Source organism: Marmota marmota, unplaced genomic scaffold (genome assembly GCF_001458135.2).
Source record: "Marmota marmota marmota unplaced genomic scaffold, marMar, whole genome shotgun sequence".
NCBI lineage: Eukaryota > Metazoa > Chordata > Mammalia > Rodentia > Sciuridae > Marmota > Marmota marmota.
The window spans coordinates 12,886,113-12,906,845 of NW_026000000.1; the positions used below are offsets into that span (position 1 = coordinate 12,886,113).

At 37.6% G+C, this 20,733-nt stretch overlaps 1 long non-coding RNA gene across 2 annotated transcripts in view; it reads left to right on the forward strand.

Annotated features, from left to right (window-relative positions):
• Positions 1-20,733, forward strand: part of LOC125618044 — a 330,853-nt gene that overhangs the window by 305,138 nt on the left and 4,982 nt on the right. The gene's annotated exons all lie outside the window — the stretch shown is intronic.

Consider the following 20,733-nt stretch of genomic DNA (forward strand, 5'->3'; position numbering starts at 1 on the left):
AGAGACAACACAGCAAAAACCAAAAAGCGCAAAGATAAAAAAAAAAAAACGAAAGTACACAATGCAGCTGCTGCCCCGCTTTGGTCGCGGGTCCCACTTACTTGGGACGATTCTCCGCTTTGATCGCGGATCCCACTTACCTGGGACTACGGTGCAGCCCCCCTGACTGCTGAAAGTTCTGGTTCCCGGGTCTCGGCACCACTTGTAGCGCCCCCTTGCCCGCAAGGAAGACGCAACACTCAGGAATCTTCTTTCAGCAGTTTATTCAGGCCCCTGACAGTTCTTCTCCTCAGTTCTCTTTCTCTTCAGTTCTCTTTCTCGGATGCCCCTCCCAGCCTTAATAAAGCATCTCAAGCCCCAATGCAAAGCAGCCACGTGGAGCTTTCTCATAGAGTGATGAAAAGTCATGTGCCAACTCTCCCAAACAAGGAGTTGTTTATCACAGACCACAGCAGAGCCAGCGCCATCTTGTAATGGCGACCATAATTTGCATAAACGGCAGAAACGGCTCACCACATGGGGACTGTGAGATCAATGGTTCTCTAAAGAGTTTAGTTATAGCATAAGAATTAGGGTTAGGGTTAGGGCTAGGGTTAGATTTAGTGTTAGGTTTAGAGTTATATTTGGGCTAACTTCTTTGATATTGGGCACTTTTTATTTTTTCACAAGCCCAACTGTGCTTTCCATTTCTGGGCCTTCTAGGTGCAATGGTTTGCTGTCAGGAACAGTTTGCATTTTCAGGTATCACTGGATTTTGACCTATATATGTGAAAGGAAATCCAGCTGGAAATCAAAAAGAGTTTGTTCTAGCTGCTTAAATCTTCACATATGAATCTATTATCCATTAACATTGTCTGGTTTTTTTCTTGTAGAATAGGCCCAATCCTGAAGCACAGAAAAAGAAGTTTATGCAAGAGAACTGCATAAGAAAACAGGAAAATACCCAGTTACTGAAATTCTTCCCCAATTGTTTGGTCAGATTTCTTTGATATGGCCTAAGGAATTTTTCTGTTTTGTAGCCCGCTGGGTTCCCAAAGTTTGAGACTCCAAGTATAAATGGTTCTCTAAACAGGTTAGGGTTAGTGTCAGGTTTTGTGTTAGATTTAGGGCTAAGGTTAGAATCTTGTGTTATTGATAGAGTTAATTGTTATCTAGTTTCTTTGATACTGGGCAGGATTCAACTTTTACATATCCTAACTATGGTCACCAATTTTGGGCCATCTAGGGGCAAGTGTTTGCTGTCCGGAACAGTTTGTATATTCAGGTTTCACTGCATTTTGATCTATAAGGGTGATGGAAATCGAGCTGGAAATTGAACAGTGTTTGTACTTGCTTCTTGAAAATACAAACACTCAATCAGGCTTCAGAATTCACTCTATTGATTCGTTCTTCATGAAGCAGCAAAGATGTGAAACCTCCAAAAACAAGTGTATCTGAAAACTCTATGAAAAACCAGGAAAATACATATTTATGGAACTATCTAACTAAATTATTTAATCAGATGTCTTTGATACTGCACAGGATTCATCTGTTTGCTGGCCCCATTATGCACCATACTATTGGGACTCTGGGATTAATGGTTCTCTAAACAGTTTAGGGATAGTTTTAGGGTTACAGTTTAAGTTAGTGCTAGGGGTAGAGCTAGTGTTAGGGTCAGAGTTAGTTTTGAACATATTTATTTGATACTTGGCAGGATTCAACATGTTCCTAGCCTAACTACACTCACCAAGTCTAGGTGCAACTGTTACCTGTCAGGAACAGTTTTTTTTTTCCTGGTATCACTGTATTTTGACCTATATGAGTGAATGGAAATCCAGCTGGAAATCAAACAGAGTTTGTAATAGCTGCTTGAAAATTCACACACTCAATCAGTTCACCATGAGCAGTGTCTGGTTTGTTTCTTGTAGAAGAGGCTCAAAGGTGAATCATGCAAAAACAAGTATAACCAAGAGCACTCTATAAAAAACAGGGAATTACCAAGTTTCTAAAATTCTTCCCTCAATTTTTTGGTCAGATTTTTTGATAAGGCACAGGAATTCATCTGTTTGGTAGGTCACTAGAATCCCTATGTATAAGACTCCAAGTATCAGTGATTCTCTAAACAGGTTATAGTCAGTGTCAGGATTTGTGTTAGTTTTAGGGCTAATGTTAAAATCTTGTATTATGGTTAGAGTTGTTTTTGTCTAGTTTCTTTGATACTGGGCAGGATTCCTATTTTACCTATCTTAACCATGATCACCAAATTTGGGCCATCTAGGTGAAAGTGTTCACTTTCAGGAACAGTTTGTATATTCAGGTTTCACTGCATTTTGACCTATACAGGTGAGAAAAATCCAGTTTGAAATCGAACAGGGTTTGTTTTTACTGCTTGAACCTTCACACACTCAATCAGGTCTCAAAATGCATTGTCATGTTATGTCTTGTTGAAGTAGCAAAGAGCTGAAGCATGCAAAACAACTTAATCCTAGAACACTCCATTAAAAAAAAGGAAATCCCATTTACTGAAATACCTCACCAAATTATTTAGTCAGATATGTTTGATACTTTACATAATTCATCTGTTTGTGGGTCCCACTATGCTCCACACTTTTGGGACTTTTTGTATCAATGGTTCTCTAAAGAGTTTAGGGATAGTGTTAGTGTTATGGTTAGGGTTAAGGCTAGGGTTAGATTTAGTGTTAGGTTTAGAGTTATCTTTGGGCTAATTTCTTTGCTACTGGGCAGGTTTCATTTTTTTACTAGCCCAATTGTACTTGCCAAGTTTGGGCCTTCTAGGTGCAATGGTTTGCTGTCAGGAACAGTTTGTATTTTCAGGTATCACTCCATTTTGACCTACATGGGTGAAAGTCAATCCAGGTGGAAATCAAACAGGGTTTTTGCTAGCTGCTTAAAACTTCACATCTCAATCTATTATCCATTCACATTGTCTTGTTTGTTTCTTGTAGAAAAGGCCCAAACCTGAAGCACAGAAAAAGAAGTTTATCCAACAGAACTCTATAAGAAAACAGGAAAATACCCAGTTACTGAAATTCTTCCACCAATTGTTTGGTCGGATTTCTTTGATAAGGCCTCAAGAATTTTTCTGTTTTTTTCCCACTAGGTTCCCTATTTGGGGACTCCAAGTATGATTGGTTCTCTAAACAGGTTAGGGTTAGTATCAGGGTTTGTGTTAGATTTAGTGCTAAGGTTAAAAGCTTGTGTTATGGTTACAGTTAATTGTTGTCTAGTTTCTTTGATATTTGGCTGGATTCATCTTTTACCTCTCCTAACTATGCTCAACAAGTTTGGGACACCTAGGGGTAAGTGTTTGTTGTTAGGAACAGTTTGTATATTCAGGTTTCACTGCATTTTGATCTATAAATGTGATGGAAATCAAGCTGGAAAACTAACAAGGTTTGTGATGGCTGCTTGAAACTTCAAACACTCAATCAGGTTTAAGAACAAATTGTATTGATTCTTTCTTCTTAAAGTAGCAAAGACGTGAAGCATGCAAAAATAACTTTATCCAAACACTCTAGGAAAAACCAGGAAAATACACAATTACTGAAATACCTAACCCAAGTATTCAGTCAGGTGTCTTTGATACTGCACAGGATTCATCTGTTTGCTGGCCCCACTATGCTCCATTCTTTTGGGACTTCTGGGATTAACCGTTCTCTAAACTCCAGTTTAGTGATAGTTTTAGGTTTAGGGTTTGGGTTAGTGCTAGTGGTAGATCTAGTGTCAGGGTTAGAGTTAGTTTGGTGCCAATTTCACTGATACTTGGCAGGATTCATCTTGTTCCTGGCCTAACTAGGCTCACCAAGTATGGGCATTCTAGGTGCAACTGTTCCCTGTCAGGAACAGTTTCTTATTTTCTGATAGCACTGCATTTTGACCTATATGAGTGAATCCAGCTGGAAATCAAACAGGATTGTGCTAGCTGCTTGAAAATTCACACACTCAGTCAGTTCTCCAAGAGCATTGTCTGTTTTGTTTCTTGTAGAAGAGTCCCAAAGGTGAAGCACACAAAAACAAGTTTATCAAATAGCACTCTATAAGAAAATAGGGAATTACCCCGTTTCTAAATTTTTTTCCTCAATTTTTTTGGTCAGATTTCTTTGATAAAGCAAAGGAATTCATCTGTTTGGTAGCTCACTAGACTCTCCATGTTTGGGACTCCAAGTATCAATGATTCTCTAAATACGTTATGGTTAGTGTCTGGGTTTGTGTTAGTTTTAGGGCTAATGTTAAAAACTTGTGTTATGGTTAGAATTGGTTTTTGTCTAGTTTCTTTGATACTGGGCAGGATCCCTATTTTACCTATCCTAACCATGATCACCAAATTTGGGCCATCTAGGTGAAAGTGTTCACTTTCAGGAACAGTTTGTATATTCAGGTTTCACTGCATTTTGACCTATACAGGTGAGAAAAATCCAGTTTGAAATCGAACAAGGTTTGTGCTTGCTGCTTGAAACTTCACACACTCAATCAGGTCTCAGAATGCATTGTCGTGTTCTGTCTTGTTGTAGTAGCAAAGAGCTGAATATGTTCAACAATTTTGGGACATCTAGGGGTAAGTGTTTTCTGTCAGGAACAGTTTGTATATTCAGGTTTCACTGCATTTTGATCTATAAATGTGATGGAAATCGAGCTGAAAATGAACAAGGTTTGTGATGGCTGCTTGAAACTTTAAGCACTCAATCAGGGTTAAGAATGCATTGTATTGATTCTTTCTTATTAAAATAGCAAAGACGTGAAGCATGCAAAAATAACTTTATCTGAACACTCTATGAAAAACCAGGAAAATACAGAATTATTGAAATATCTAACCAAATTATTCAGTCAGATGTCTTTGATACTGCACAGGATTCATCTGTTTGCTGGCCCCACTATGTTCCATTGTTTTGGGACTTCTGGGATTAACCGTTCTCTAAACTCCAGTTTAGGGATAGTTTTAGGTTTAGGGTTTGGGTTAGTGCTAGCGGTAGATCTAGTGTCAGGGTTAGAGTTTGGTGCCAATTTCTTTGATACTTGGCAGGATTCAACTTGTTCCTGGCCTAACTAGGCTCACCAACTTTGGACATTCTAGGTGCAACAGTTCTCTGTCAGGAACAGTTTCTTATTTTCTGATAGCACTGCATTTTGACCTATATGAGTGAATCCAGTGGAAATCAAACAGGGTTGTGCTAGCTGCTTGAAAATTCACACACTCAGTCAGTTCTCCATGAGCATTGTCTGTTTTGTTTCTTGTAGAAGAGGCCCAAAGGTGAAGCACACAAAAACAAGTTTATCCAAAAGAACTCTATATGAAAACAGGGAAATACCCCAATACTGAAATTCCTCCCCCCATTGTTTGGTCAGATTTCTTTGATAAGGCACAGGAATTTTTCTGTTTGTAGTCCAGTAGGTTTCCAGATTTTGAGACTCCAAGTATCAATGGTTTTCTAAGCAGGTTATGGTTAGTGTCAGGTTTTGTATTACTTTTAGTGCTAATGTTAAAATCTTGTATTATGGTTAGTGTCAGTTGTTGTCTAGTTGCTTTGATACTGGGCAGGATTCATCTTTTACCCATCATAACTATGTTCACCAAATTTGAGCCATCTAGGTGCAAGTATTTGGTGTCAAAAAACAGTATGAAATTTCAGGTTTCACTGCATTTTGAACTATATGGGTGATGGAAATTTAGTTGGAAATCAAACAGTGTTTGTGCTTGCTGCTTGAATCTTCACAGATTATATCAGGTCTATGAATGCATTGTCTTGTTTCTAACTTGTTGAAGTACCCCTAAGCCTAAGCATGGGAAAACAACTTAATCCCAGAACAGTTTATGAAAAAACAGGAAAACACCCATTTACTGAAATACCTAACCAAATTATTTATTCAGATGTCTTTGATACTGCACAGGATTCATTGGTTTGCTGGCCCCACTATGCACAACACTTTTGAGATTTTTAAGATCAAGGGTCCTCTAAATAGTTTAGGGATGGTGTTGCGGTTAGGGTTAGGGTTAGGGCTAGGGTTAGAGCTAGTGTTAGGGTTAGAGTTAGTTTTGGGCCAATTTCTTGGCAGGATTCAACTTGTTCATTGCTTTATTATGCTCACCACGTTTGGGCCTTTTAGGTGCAAGTGTTCCCTGTCAGGATCATTTTGTATTTTCAGGAATCATTGCATTTTGACATGTATGAGTGAATGGGCATCTAGCTGAAAATCAAACAGGGATTTTTCTAGATGCTTGAAATTTCACACACTCAATCAGTTCTCATGAGCATTGTCTGGTTTGTTTCTTGTAGAAGTGGCCCAAAGCTGAAGAACACAAAAAGAAGTTCATCTAAGAGAACTCTATAAAACAAAAACGAAGTACACAGGTACAAAAATTTCTCCCCTAATTTTTTGGTCAGATTTCTTTGATAAGTACAGGAATTCTTCTGTTTGCTAGCTTGCTTGGCTTCCCAAGTTTGGGACTCCAAGTATCAATGGTTCTCTAAACAGGTTAGGGATAGTGTCAGGTTTTGTGTTAGTTTTAAGGCTAAGGATAAAACCTTATGTTATGGCTAGAGTTAGTTTCTTTGATACTTGGTAGGATTCATCTTTTACCTATCCTTACCATGCTTGCCAAATTTTGGACATCTAGGTGCAAGTGTTCGTTTTCAGGAAGAGTTTGTATTTTCAAGTTTTATTGCATTTTGTCCTATATTGAAATAGAGCTAGAAATCGAAAATGGTTTGGGCTTGCTACTTGAAAATTTATATACTCAATCAAGTCTTAGAATGCATTGTATTGATTCTTTCTTTTTGTAATGACAAATAGCTAAAGCATGCAAAAATAACTTAATCTGAGAACACTCTATGAAAAAAAAGAGGAAAATTCCCTTTTACTGAAAAACGTAAACAAATTATTTAGTCAGAAGTCTTTGGTATTGGACAGGATTCATCTGTTTGCTCGTTCCATTCTGCTCCACACTTTTGGGACTCCTAGGATCAATGGTTTTCTAAACAGTTTAGAGATAGCATTAGGGTTAGGTTTTGGGTAGGACTAGGGTTAGATATAATGTTAGAGTTAGAGTTAGTTTGGGGCCAATTTCTTTGGTAATGGGCAGGATTTAAATTTTACTTAGCCTAACAATGCTTCACAAGTTTGGGATTTTTAGGTGCAACTGTTCGCTGTCAGGCAGAGTTTGTATTTTCAGGTATCACTGCATTTTGACCTATATGGGTTAAGGGATATACAGCTGGATATCAAAAACTGTTTGTGATAGCTGCTTGAAACTTCACACACTCAATCATTTCTCTGCAAGCATTTTCTGGTTGGTTCCTTGTAAAAGAGTCCCAAAGCTGAAGCACAGAAAAACAAGTGTATCCATGAGCACTCTAAAAAACACAGAGAAATACCTATTTACTGAAATTCCTCCTCCAATTATTTGGTCAGATTTCTTTGATAAGGTGCAGGAATTCATCTGCTTGCTAGCTCACTAGGCTCTCCATGTTTGAGACTCCAAGTATCAATGGTTCTCTAAACAGGTTATGATTAGTGTCAGGGTTTGTATTAGTTTTAGGGCTAAGGGTAAATACTTGTGTTATGGTTAGAGATAGGTTTTGTCTAGTTTCTTTGATACTGGGCAGGATTCATCTTTTAACTATCCTAACCATGCTTGTGAAGGTTGGGCCACCTAGATGCAAGTGTTCACTATCAGGAACAGTTTGTATATTCAGGTTTCACTACATTTTGATATATAAGGGTGATGGAACTCGAGCTGGAATTCGAACAGTTTTTGTGCTTTTTGCATGAAACTTCACAAACTCAATCATGTCTCAGAATACATTGTCTTGTTTATTTCTTGTTAAAATAGGCCTAAGCTGAAGCATGCAAAAACAAGTTAATCCCAGAACACTCTATGAAAAAAAAGGAAAACACCCATTAACTGAAATACCTAACCAAATTATTTTCTCAGATGTCTTTGATACTGCACAGAATTCATCTCTTTGCTGGCCCCACAATGCTTCACACTTCTGGGACTCCTTGGATCAATGGGTCTATAAACATTTTAGGGATAGGGTTAGTGTTATGATTAGGGTTAGTTAGGGCTAGGGTTAGATTTAGTGTTAGGGTTAGAGTTATCTTTGGGCCAATTTCTTTGATACTGGGCAGGTTTTAGCTTTTCTCTAGCCCAACTATGCTTGCCAAGTTTGGGCCATCTGGTGTAACAGTTTTCTTTCAGGAACAGTTTGTATATTCAGGTATCACTGCATTTTGACCTATATGGGTGAATGGAAATTCATCTGGAAATCAAACATTGTTTCTACTAGCTGCTTAAAAATTCACATACTCAATCTGTTTTCCATTACCATTGTGTGGTTTGTTTCTTGTAGAAGAGAGCAAAATCTGAAGCACACAAAAACAAGTTTATCCAAGAGCACTCTATATGAAAACAGGGAAATACCGAGTTACTGAAATTCCTCCCCCAATTGTTTTGTCAGATTTCTTTGATAAGGCGCAGGAATTCATATGTTTGCTAGCCCACTAGGTTCCCCATTTTTGGGACTGCAACTATCAATGGTTCTCTAAACACATTAGGATTAGTATCAGGGTTTGTGTTAAATTTAGGGCTAGGGTGTTAAGCTTATGTTATGGTTAGAGTTAGTTTTTGTCTAGTTTCTTTGATACTGGGCAGAATTAAACTTTTACCTATCCTAACTATGCTCACCAAGATTAGGCCATCTATGTCCAAGTGTTTGCTCTTAGAAACAGTGTGTATTTTCAGGTTTCATTGCATTTTGACCTATAAGGGTGATGGAAATCGAGCTAGAAATCAAACAGGGTTTATGATTGCTGCCTAAAACTTCACACACTCAATCAGTTCTCAGAATGTATTGTTTTGATTCTTTCTTGTTGAAGTAGCAAAGAGCTGAAGCATGCAAAATAACTCATTCTGAGAACACTCTATGAAAAAAAGAGGAAAACACAAACTTACTGAAATATCTATCCAAAGTATTTAGTCAGATCTCTTTGATAATGCACAGGATTCATCTGTTTGCTGGCCCCAATCTGCTTCACACTTTTTGGACTTTTTGGATCAAGGGTTCTCTAAACAGATTAGGGATTGTGTAAGCTTTAAGGTTAGTGTTAGTGCTAGGGGTAGAGCTAGTGTTAGGGTTAGAGTTAGTTTTGGGCCAATTTGTTTGATACTGGGCAAGATTCAACTTGAACCTAGCCTAACTAAGTTAGGCAAGTTTGGGCCTTCTAGGTGCAACTGTTCGCTGTCAGGAACAGTTTGTATTTTCATGTATCACTGCATTTTGACCTATTTGGGTGAATGAAAATCCAGGTGGAAATCAAACAGTGTTTGTGCTAGCTGCTTTAAATTTCACACACTAAATCAATTCTCTGTGTGCATTGTCAGGTTTGTTTCTTGTAGAAGAGCCCCAAAGCTGAAGCCCACAAAAACAAGTTTATCTAAGAGCACTCTATAAAAACCGGGAAATACACAGTTACTGAAATTTCTCTGCCAATTTTTTGGTCAGATTTTCTTTATAAGGTACAGGAATTTTTCTGTGTGCTAGCCCATAGGTTCCCCAAGGTTGGGACTTCAATTATTAATGGTTTTCTAAACAGATTATGGTTAGTGTGTTGGTTTCTGTTAGTTTTAGGGCTAAGTTTGCAAGCTTCTGTTATGGTTAGAGGTGGTTTTTGTCTAGTTTCTTTGATACCTGGCAAGATTCATGTTTTACCTATCCTAACTGTGCTTACCATGTTTGGGCCATCTAGGTGCAAGTGTTCGCTGTCAGGAACAGTTGTATTTTAAGGTTTTTCTGCATTTTGACATATACGAGTGATGTAAATCAAGCTGGACATTGAACAGGGTTTGTGCTTGCTGCTCAAAACTTTATACCCTCAATTAAAACTCAGAATGCATTGTCTTGTTTCTTTCTTGTTGAAGTAGCCTTAAGCTGAAGCATGCATAAATATTTAATCTGAGAACACTCTATGAAAAAACAGGAAGATACCCATTTACTGAAATACCTAACCAAATTATTTAGTCAAATATCTTTGATACTGCACAGGATTCATCTGTTTGCTGACCCCTACTCTGCTCCACATTTGTGCGAGTCCTAGGATCATCAATTCTCTAAATAGTTTAGGGTTTATTGTTAGGGTTATGGTTAGAGTTATGGCAAAGGATAGATCTAGTGTTAGATAAGAGTTAGTTTTGGGCCAATTTCTTTGAAACTGGGCAGATTTCAACTTATACCTAGCCTAACTATCCTAGCCAAATTTGGACTTTCTAGGTGCAACTGTTCACTGTCAGGAACAGTTTGTATTTTCAGGTATCACTGCCTTTTGACCTATATGGGTGAATGGAAATCCAGCTGAAAATCAACCAGGTTTTGTGATAGCTGCTTGGAACATCACACACTGAATAAGTTCTGTGTGAACATTGTCTGGTTTGTTTCTTGTAGAAGAAGCCAAAAGCTGAAGCACACAAAAACAAGTTTATCCAAGAGCACTCTATAAGAAAACAGAGAAATACCCAGTTACTGAAATTTCACCCCCAATTTTTTGGTCAGATTTCTTTAATAGGCACCAGACTTCATCTGTTTGCTAGACCCCTTATCTCCCCCATTTGGAGTTGCCAGGATCATTTGTTCTCTAAACAGGTTAGGGTTAGTATCAGGGTTTGTGTTAGTTTTAGGGCTAGGGTTAAAAGCTAGTGTTATGTTTAGAGTTAATTTGTTTCTAAACTCTTTGATTCCAGCAGGATTCATCTTTTGCCTAACCTATCTATGCTCTTCAAGTTTTGGCCATCTAGATGCAAATGTTTGCTGTCAGAAACATTTTTTATTTTCAGGTTTCACTGAATTTTGACCTATACAGGTGATGGAAATCGAGCTGAAAATGGAACAGTGTTTGTGCTTGCTGATGGAAATTCACACAATCAATCAGGTCTCAGAATGCATTGTCTTGTTTCTTTGTTGTTGAAGTAGCCCTATGCTGAAGCATGCAAAAACAACTTAATCCAAGAACACTTTATGAAAAAATAGGATAATACCAATTTACTGAAATACCTAACCAAATTATTTAGTCAGATATGTCTGATACTGCACCTGATTCATCTGTTTGCTGGCCTCACTGTGTTTCACTCTTTTGGGACTCTTCAGATCAACAGTTTTCTAAACAGTTTACAGATAGGGTAACTGTTAGTGTTATGGTTAGGGCTAGGGTTAGATTTTGCGTTAAGATAAGAGTTAGCTTGGGGCGAATTTATTTGGAACTGGGTAGGTTTCATTGATTCTCTAGCCTAACTATGCTTGCCAAGTTTGGGCCTTTTAGGTGCAACTGTTTGCTGTTAGGAACAGTTTGTATTTTCAGGTATCACTGCATTTTGGCCTATATGGGTGAATGAATATTCAGCTGGAAATCAAACATTGTTTCTGCTAGCTGCTTAAAAATTCACATACTCAATCTTTTCTCCATTACCATTGTGAGGTTTGTTTCTTGTAGAAGAGGGCAAAAGCTGAAGCACACAAAAACAAGTTTATCCAAGATACTCTATAAGAAAACAGGGAAATACCCAGTTACTGAAATTCCCCCTCCACTCTTTTGGCCAGATTTCTTTGATAAGGTGAAGGAATTCATCTGTTTGCTAGCTCACTAGGTTCCCCATGTTTGTGACTCCAATGGTTCTCTAAACATTGTAGTATTCGTATCAGGGTTTGTGTTAGTTTTAGGGTTAGGGTGTTAAGCTTGTGTTATGGTTAGAGTTATGGTTATTGTCTTGTTTCTTTGATACTGGGCAGAATTAAACTTTTACCTATCCTAACTATGCTCACCAAGATTGGGCCATCTATGTCCAATTGTTTGCTCTTAGTAACAGTGTGTATTTTTAGGTTTCACTGCATTTTGACCTATAAGGGTGATGAAAATTGAGCTAGAAATCAAACAGGGTTTATGCTTGCTGCCTCAAACTTTACACACTCAATCAGGTCTCAGAATGCATTGTCTTGATTCTTTCTCGTTGAAATAGCAAAGAGCTGAAGCATGCAAAAATAACATTCCAAGAACACTCTATGAAAGAAAGAGGAAAATACCCATTTACTGAAATACCTAACCAAAGTATTTAGTCAGATTTCATTGATAATCACAGGATTCATCTGTTTACTGGCCCCAATCTCCTTCACACTTTTGGGACTTTTTGGATCAAGGGTTCTCTAAACAGTTTAGGGATAGTGCAAGCATTAGGGTTAGTGTTAGTGCTAGGGGTAGAGCTAGTGTTATGGTTAGAGTTATTTTGGTGCCAATTTATTAGATACTGGGCAGGATTCAACTTGTATCTAGCCTAACTATGCTCACAAAGTTTGGGCATACTAGGTGCATATGTTCGCTGTCAGGAGCAGTTTGTATTTTCAGGTATCACTGCATTTTGACCTATATGGGTGAATGGAAATCCAGCTGGAAATTCAACAGGTTTTGTGCTAGCTGCTTGATATTTCACACACTCAATCAGATCTTCATGATCATTGTCTGGTTTGTTTCTTGCAGAAGAGGCCCCAAGCTGAAGCACACAAAAACAAGTTAATCCAAGACCACTCTATAAGAAAACCAGAAAATATCCAGTTTCTAAAATTCATCCCTTAATTGTTTGGTCAGATTTATTTGATAATGCTCAAGAATTCAACAGTTTGTTAACCACTAGTCTCCCCAAGTTTGGGATTCCAAGTATCAGTTTTTCTCTAAACAGGTAAGAGTTAATTTCAGCCTTTGTGTTAGTTTTAGTGCTAAGGTTAAATGTTGTGTTATGGTTAGAGTTAGTTTTTGTCTATTTTTTTGATACTGGGTAGGATTCATCTTTTACCTATCATAACCATGTTCGCCAAATTTGGGCCATGTAGGTGCAAGTGTTTGGTTTCAGGAACAGTTTGTATTTTCAGGTTTCACTTCATTTTAACCAATACAGGTGATGGAAATTGAACAGTGTTTGTGCTTGCTGCTTGAAACTTCACAACTCAATCAGATCCCAAAATACATTGTTTTGATTCTTTCCTGTTGAAGTAGCAAAGAAATGAATCATGCAAAAATAAGTTAATTCAAAAACTCTATGAAAAAAGAGGAAAATATCCATTTACTGAAATACCAATCGGGGAAAAGGGTACACTTGTACATTGCTGGTGGAACTGCAAACTGGTGCGGCCAATATGGAAAGCAGTATGGAGATTCCTAGGAAAGCTGGGAATGGAACCACCATTTGACCCAGCTATCGCCCTTCTCGGTCTATTCCCTGAGGACCTTAAAAGAGCATACTATAGGGATACTGCCACATCAATGATCATGGCAGCACAATTCACAATAGCTAGACTTTGGAATCAACCCAGATGCCCTTCAATAGATGAATGGATTAAAAAACTGTGGCATTTATACACAATGGAGTATTACGCAGCACTAAAAAATGACAAAATCATGGATTTTGCAGGGAAATGGATGGCATTAGAGCAGATTATGCTAAGTGAAGCTAGCCAATCCTTAAAAAACAAATGCCAAATGTCTTCTTTGATATAAAGAGAGCAACTAAGATCAGAACAGGGAAGAAGAGCATGAGGAAAAGATTAACATTAAACAGAGATGAGTGGGGGGAGAGAAAGGGAGAGAGAAGGGAAACTATGGAAATGGAAGGAGACCCTCATTGTTACACAAAATTATATATAAGAGTTTGTGAGGGGAAAGGGGAAAAAAAACAAGGGAGAGAATTAAACAACAGCAGATGGGGTAGAGAGGGAAGATGAGAGGGAAGGGGAGGGGGGGATAGTAGGGGATAGGAAAGGTAGCAGAATACAACAGTCATTAATATGGTATTATGTAAAAATGTGGATGTGTAACCGATGTGATTCTGCAACGTGTATTTGGGGTAAAAAATGGGAGTTCATAACCCACTTGAATCAAATGTATGGAAGATGATATGTCATGAGCTTTGTAATGTTTTGAACAACCAATAAAAAAATTATTTAGTCAGATGTCGTTGATACTGCACAGGATTCATCTGTTTTCTGGCTCCACTTTGCTCCACACTTTTGGAACTCATAGGATCAATGGTTCTCTAAACAGTTTAGGGATAGTGTCAGGGTTAAGTTTAGGGTTAGGGCTAGAATTAGAGATGGTGTTAAGGTTAGAGTTAGTTTGGGGCCAATTTCTTTGATACTGGGCAGGATTCTACTTGTTCCTAGACCAACTGTGCTCAACAAGTTTGGGCCTTCTAGATGCAACTGTTCTCTATCAGGAACAATTTGTATTTTCAGGTATCACTGCATTTTGACCTATATGAGTGAATGGAAATTCAGCTGGAAATCAAACAGGGTTAGTGCTAGCTGCTTGAAATTTCACACATTCTATCATTTCTCCATGAGGATTGTGTTGTTTGTTTCTTGTAGCAGAGGCCAAAAGCTGAAATACAAGTTTACCAAAAAGCACTCTATAGAAAACAGGGAAATAAATTGTTTGGCCAGATTTCTTTGATAAGGCACAGAAATTTATCTGTTTTCTATCTCATGTCTCCCCATGTTTGGGACTCCATGTATCAATGGTTCTCCAAACAGGTTATGGTTAGTGTCAGGGTTTGTGTTAGTTTTAGAGCTAGGGTTAAAATCTTGTGTTATGGTTCGAGTTAGTTTTTGTCTAGTTTTATTTATACTGGCCAGGATTCATCTTTTACATATCCTAAATATGCTTGCATAGTTTGGGCCTTCTCTGTCCCTTTCAGCAACAGTTTGTATTTTCAGGTTTCACTGCCTTGTGATGTATATAGGTGATGGAAATTGAGCTGGAAATCTATCAGTTTTTGTGCTTGCTGCTTTAAACTTCACATGCTCAATCAGGTCTTTCTTGTTGAAATAGCAAAGAGCTGAATCATGCTAAAATAACTTACTCTGGGAACACTCTATGAAAAAAGAGGATAATACTCATTGACTGAAATATCTAACCAAATTATTTAGTCAGATGTCTTTGATACTGTACAGGATTTATTTGTTTGCTGGCCCCACTCTTCTCAACACTTTTGGGACTTTTAGGATCAATGGTACCCTAAACATTTTAGGAATAGGCTTAAAGTTAAGGTTAGGGTAGTCTAGGATTAGAGCTAGTTTTAGGTTTAGAGGTAGTTTTGTGCTAATTTCTTTGATACTGGGCAGGATTCAACTTGTATGTAGCCTAAGTAAGCTCAGCAAGTTTAGGCCTTCTAGGTGCACCTGTTCCCTGTTAGGAACAGTCAGTATTTTCAGGTATCACTGCATTTTGACCTATATGGCTGAATGGAAATCCATCTGGAAATCAAACTTGTTTTGTGTTAGCTGCTTCAAATTTCACACACTCAAACAATTCTCCTTGAGCATTGTCTGGTTTAATTCTTCCAGAAGAGCCCAAAGATGAAGCACACAAAAACAAGTATATCCAAGATCACTCTATAAGATAACAGGGAAATAACTAGTTACTGAAATTATTATACCAATTGTTTGGTCACATTTCTTTAATAAGGTACTGAAATTCATCTGATTGGTAGCCTATAGGTTCCCCAAGTTTGGGACTCCAAGTATCAATGGTTCTTTAAACAGGTTAGGGTTAGTGTCAGGGTTTGTGTTAGATTTAGGGCTGAGGTGAGAAGCTTCTGTTATGGTTAAAATTAGTTTTTATCTAGATTCTTTGATCCCTGGCAGGATTCATTTTTTTCCTATCATAACTATGCTCACCAAGTTTTAGGTTTCACTGCATTTTGACATATGCAGGTGATGGAAATTAACCTGGAAATCAAAGAAGTTTTATTGCTGTCTGCTTGTAACTTCACACACTAAATCAGATCTCAGAATGCTTTGCCTTATTTCTTACTTGTTGCAGTAGCACTAAATTGATGCATGCAAAAACAACTTAGTCTGAGATCACTCTATGAAAATACAGCAAAATACCCATTTTCTGAAATACCTAATCAAATTATTTAGTCAGATTTCTTTGATAATGCTCAGAATACATCTGTTTGCTGGCCCTATTCTTTGATACTGGGCAATTTTAATCTTTTACCTAGCATAAATATGCTTGCCAAGTTTGGGCCTCCTTGGTGCAACTGTTCATTGTCAGAAACAGTTTTTATTTTCAGGTATCACTGCATTCTGATTTATATGGGTAAATGAAAATCCAGCTTGAAATTTAACAGGAATTGTACTTGATGCTTGAAAATTCACACACTCAATCAGTTCTCCATAAGAATTGTCTGTTTTTTTCTTGTAGAAGAAGCCCAAAGCTGAAGCACACAAAAACAAGTTTATCCAAGAGCACTCTATAAGAAAAAAAAGGAAATATCCAGTGAATGAAATTCCTCCTGCAATTGTTTGGTCATAGTTCATTGATAAACTTCAGCAATGCATCTGTTTGCTAGCCCACTAGCTCCCCAAGGTTTGGACTCCAACTATCAATGGTACTCTATACAGTTTAGAATTAGTGTCAGGGTTTTTCTTTTGTTATTTTTAGGACTAGGGTTACAATCTTGCATTAAATTTAGAGTTAGTTTTTGTTTAGTTTCTTTCATACTGGGTAGGATTCATCATTTACCTATTATAACTATGATGGCCAAGTTTGGGCCATCTAGTTGCTAGTGTTTGATGTCAAGAACAGTGTGTGTTTTCAGCTTTCATGGCATTTTAACTTTTATGGGTGAATGAAAATCGTGCTGGAAATTGAACAGGGTTTGTGCTTGCTGCTTGAAACTTCACATACTAAATCAGGTCTCAGAAGGCATTGTCTTACTTCCTTCTTGTTGAAGTAGCCCTAATCTAGAGAATGCAAAAAAAGTTTTCTGAGAGTACACTAAGGAAAAAAAACTATAAAATACACTTTTACTGAAATACCTTACCAAATTATTTAGTCAGATGTCTTTGATACAGCATGGCATCCATCTGTTTGCTTGACCCACTATGCTCCACACTTTTGGGACTCCTAGGATCCATGGTTTGTAATAGTTTAGGGAGAGTGTTAGGGTTACAATTAGGATTAGGGCTAGGGTTAGATCTAGTGTTAGGTTTAGAGTTTGTTTTGAGCTAATTTCTTTGACCCTGGGTGGGTTTTATCTTTCACCTAGCCTAAATATGCTCACCATGTTTGACAACTTCTCGCTGTCAGGAACACATTGTATTTTTAGGTATTACTGCATTTTGACCTATAATGGTGAATGGGAATCCAGCTGAAAATCAAATAGGGTTTGTGCTAACTGCTTGAAACTTCACACACTCAGTCAATTCTTCATAATAATTGTCTGGTTTGTTTGTTTTACAAGAAGCCCAAATCTGAAGCACACAAAACCAAGTGGATCCAAGAGCACTCTATAAGAAAACAAACAAACAAACAAAAACCAGTTACTCAAATTCCTCCCAAATTATTTGGTTAGATTTCTTTGATAAAGCACAGGAATTCATATGTTTACAGGCTCACTAGAGTCCCCGAGTTTGGGACTCCAATTATCCATGAATCTCTAAACAGGTTAGGGTTAGTGTCAAAGTTTGTGTTAGACTTAGGGCTAAGTTTACAAGCTTGTGTTATCGTTAGAGTTAATTTATGCCTAGTTTCTTTGATATTGGGCAGGATTTATCTTTTAACAATTCTAACTATGCTCCCCAAGTTTGGGCCATCTAGGTGCAAGTGTTTGCTGTCAGGAACAGATTGTATTTTCAGGTTTCACTGCATTTTGACCTACTTGAGTGATGGAAATCGAGCTGGAAATTGAACAGTGTTGGTGTTTGCTGCTTGATACCTCACACACTCAATCAGGTCTCAGAATGCATTGTCTTGTTTCTTTCTTGTTGAAATAGGCCTGAGCTGAAGCATGCCCAAACAACTTAATCTCAAAACACTCTATGAAAAAACAGGAAAATAAACATTTACTGATATACCTAACCTAATTATTTAATCAGATGTCTTTGATCCTGCATAGGGTTTATCTGTTTGCTGGCCCCACTCTGCTCCACTTTTTTCAGACTCTTAGGATCAATGGTTCTCTAAACTGTTTAGGGATAGTGTTAGGGTTGGTGCTAGTGTTTCATATAGTATTAGGTTTAGAGTTATTTTGGGGTCAATTTCTTTGATACTGGGCAGGTTTCAACTTTTATCTAGACAAACTATGCTCACTAAGATTGGGCCTACTAGGTGCAACTGTTTGCTGTCAGGAACAATTTGTATTTTCAGGACTCACTGCATATTGACCTATATGAGTGAATGGAACTCCAGCTGTATATCAAACAGGGTTTTGCTTGAAACTTCACACACTCAGTCAGTTCTCCATGAGCATTATCTGGTTTGTTTCTTGTAGAAGAGGCCAAAAGTTGAAGCACACAAAACAAGTTTATGCAAGAGCACTCTATTACAAAAACAGGGAAATACCCAGTTACTGAAAATTCTACCCCAAGTTTTTGGTCTGATTTCTTTTATAAGGCACAGGAATTCATCTGTTTGATAGCTTACTAGGCTCCCCAAGTTTGAGACTTCAAGGATAAGTGGTTCTCTAAACAGGATAAGGTTAAGCATCAGCATTTATGTTAGTTTTAGGGCTAAGGTTAAAATCTTGTATTATGGTTAAAGTTGTTTTTTTGTTTAGTTTGTTTGATATTGGGCAGGATTCATCTTTTACCTATCCTAACTATACTTGCCAAGTTTGGGCCATCTAGGTGCAAGTGTTCACTGTCAGGAACAGTTTGTATTTTCAGGTTTCACTGCACTATTACCTATATCAGTGAATGGAAATAGAGCTGGAAATCGAACAGGTTTTGTGCTTGCTGCTTGAAACTTCACACAATCAAGTCTCATAATGCATTGTCTTGTTTCTTTCTTGTTGAAGTAGCCCTAAGCTGAAGCATGAAAAAAACACTTTTTCCAAGAGAACTCTATGAGAAAAACCCCAAAATGCCCATTTACTGAAATACCTAACGAAATTATTTAGTCAGATGTCTTTGACACAGCATGGGATTCATCTGTTTGCTGGCCCCACTATGCTCCATACTTTTGGGGCTCCTAGGATCAGTGGTTTGCTAGTGTTAGGGTTACAGTTAGGATTAGTGGTAGGGTTAGATGTACTGTTATGTTTAGAGATTGTTTGGGGCTAATTTCTTTGATCCTGGGTGGGTTTCATCTTTTCCATAGCCTAACTATGCTCACCAAGATTGGGCCTTCTAGGTACAATTGTTCGTTTTCAGGAAGAATTTTTATTTTCAGGTATCACTACATTCTGACCTATAAGGATAAATGGAAATCCAGCTGGAAATTTAACAGGAATTGTACTAGCTGCTTCAAACTTCACACACTCAATCGGTTCTCCATAAACAATATCTATTTTGTTTCTTTCAGAAGAAGCCCAATGCTGGAGCACAAAAACAATTTTATTCAAGAGCACTGTATAAGAAAACAGGCAATTCCCAGTTAATGAATTTTTTTTCTGCAATTTGTTGGTCATAGTTTTTCTTTTTTTTTGATAAAGTACAGAAATTCATCTGTTTACTAGCCCAATAGGCTCCACAAAATTGGGACTCCAACTATCAATGGTTCTCTAAACAGTTTAGAATGAGTTTTTATTAGTTTTAGGCCTATGGATACAATAGGTTTTTATTAGTTTTAGGGCTATGGATACAAGCTTATGTTATGGTTAGAGTTAGTTTTTGTCTGGTTTCTTTGATACTGGGCAGGATTAATCTTTTACCTTTTATAACTGTTATGGCCAAGTTTGGGCATTCTAGGAGCAAGTGTTCACTGTCATGAACAGTTTGTATTTTCAGGTTTCACTGCATTATGTCCTATACAGGTGAATGGAAATTGAGCTGGAAATCGAACAGGGTATGTGCTTGCTGCTTGAAACTTCACACACTCAATCAGGTCTCAGAATGCATTGTCTGGTTTCTTTCTATTTAAATAGCCCTAAACTGAAGCATGCAAAATAAAGTTAATGAGAGGACTCTGTATGAAAAAACAGGAAAATACATATTTACTGAAATACCTAACCAAATTATTTAATCAGATGACTTTGACACTGCACAGGATTCATCTATTTGCTGGCCTCACTATGCTCCACTCTTTTGGTAATCCTCAGATCAATGGTTCTCTATACACTTTAGGGATAGCATTACAGTTAGGGTTAGGGTTAGAGCTAGGGTTAAATTTAGTGTTAGGTTTCGACTTAGTTTTGGGCTAGATTATTTGATACTGGGCAGAATTCATCTTTTCCATAGCCTAAGTATGCTCACCAGATTTGGGCTTTCTAGGTGCAACTGTTCGCTGTCAGTTACAGATTCTATTTTCAGGTATCACTGCATTTTGACCTATATGGGTGAATGGAGCATCATCTGGAAATCAAACAGGGTTTGTGCTAGATGCTTGAAAGTTCACACACTCAATCAGTTCTCCATATGTATCGTCTGATTTTTTTCTTGTAGGAGAGGCCCAATGCTGAAGCACACAAAAACAATTTTATCTAAGAGCACTCTATAGAAAGCAGAGAAATACCCAGTTACTGAAATTCCTCTCCCAATTGTTTGGTCATATTTCTTTGATAAACTTCAGCAATGCATCTGTTTGCTAGCCCACTAGATCCACAAGGTTTGGACTCCAAGTATCAATGCTTCTCTATATAGTTTAGAGTTAGTGTCAGGGTTTTTGTTATTTTTAGTGCTAGGGTTACAATCTTGCATTAAAGTTAGAGTTAGTTTTTGTCTAGTTTTTTTTCATACTGGGCATGATTAAAATTTT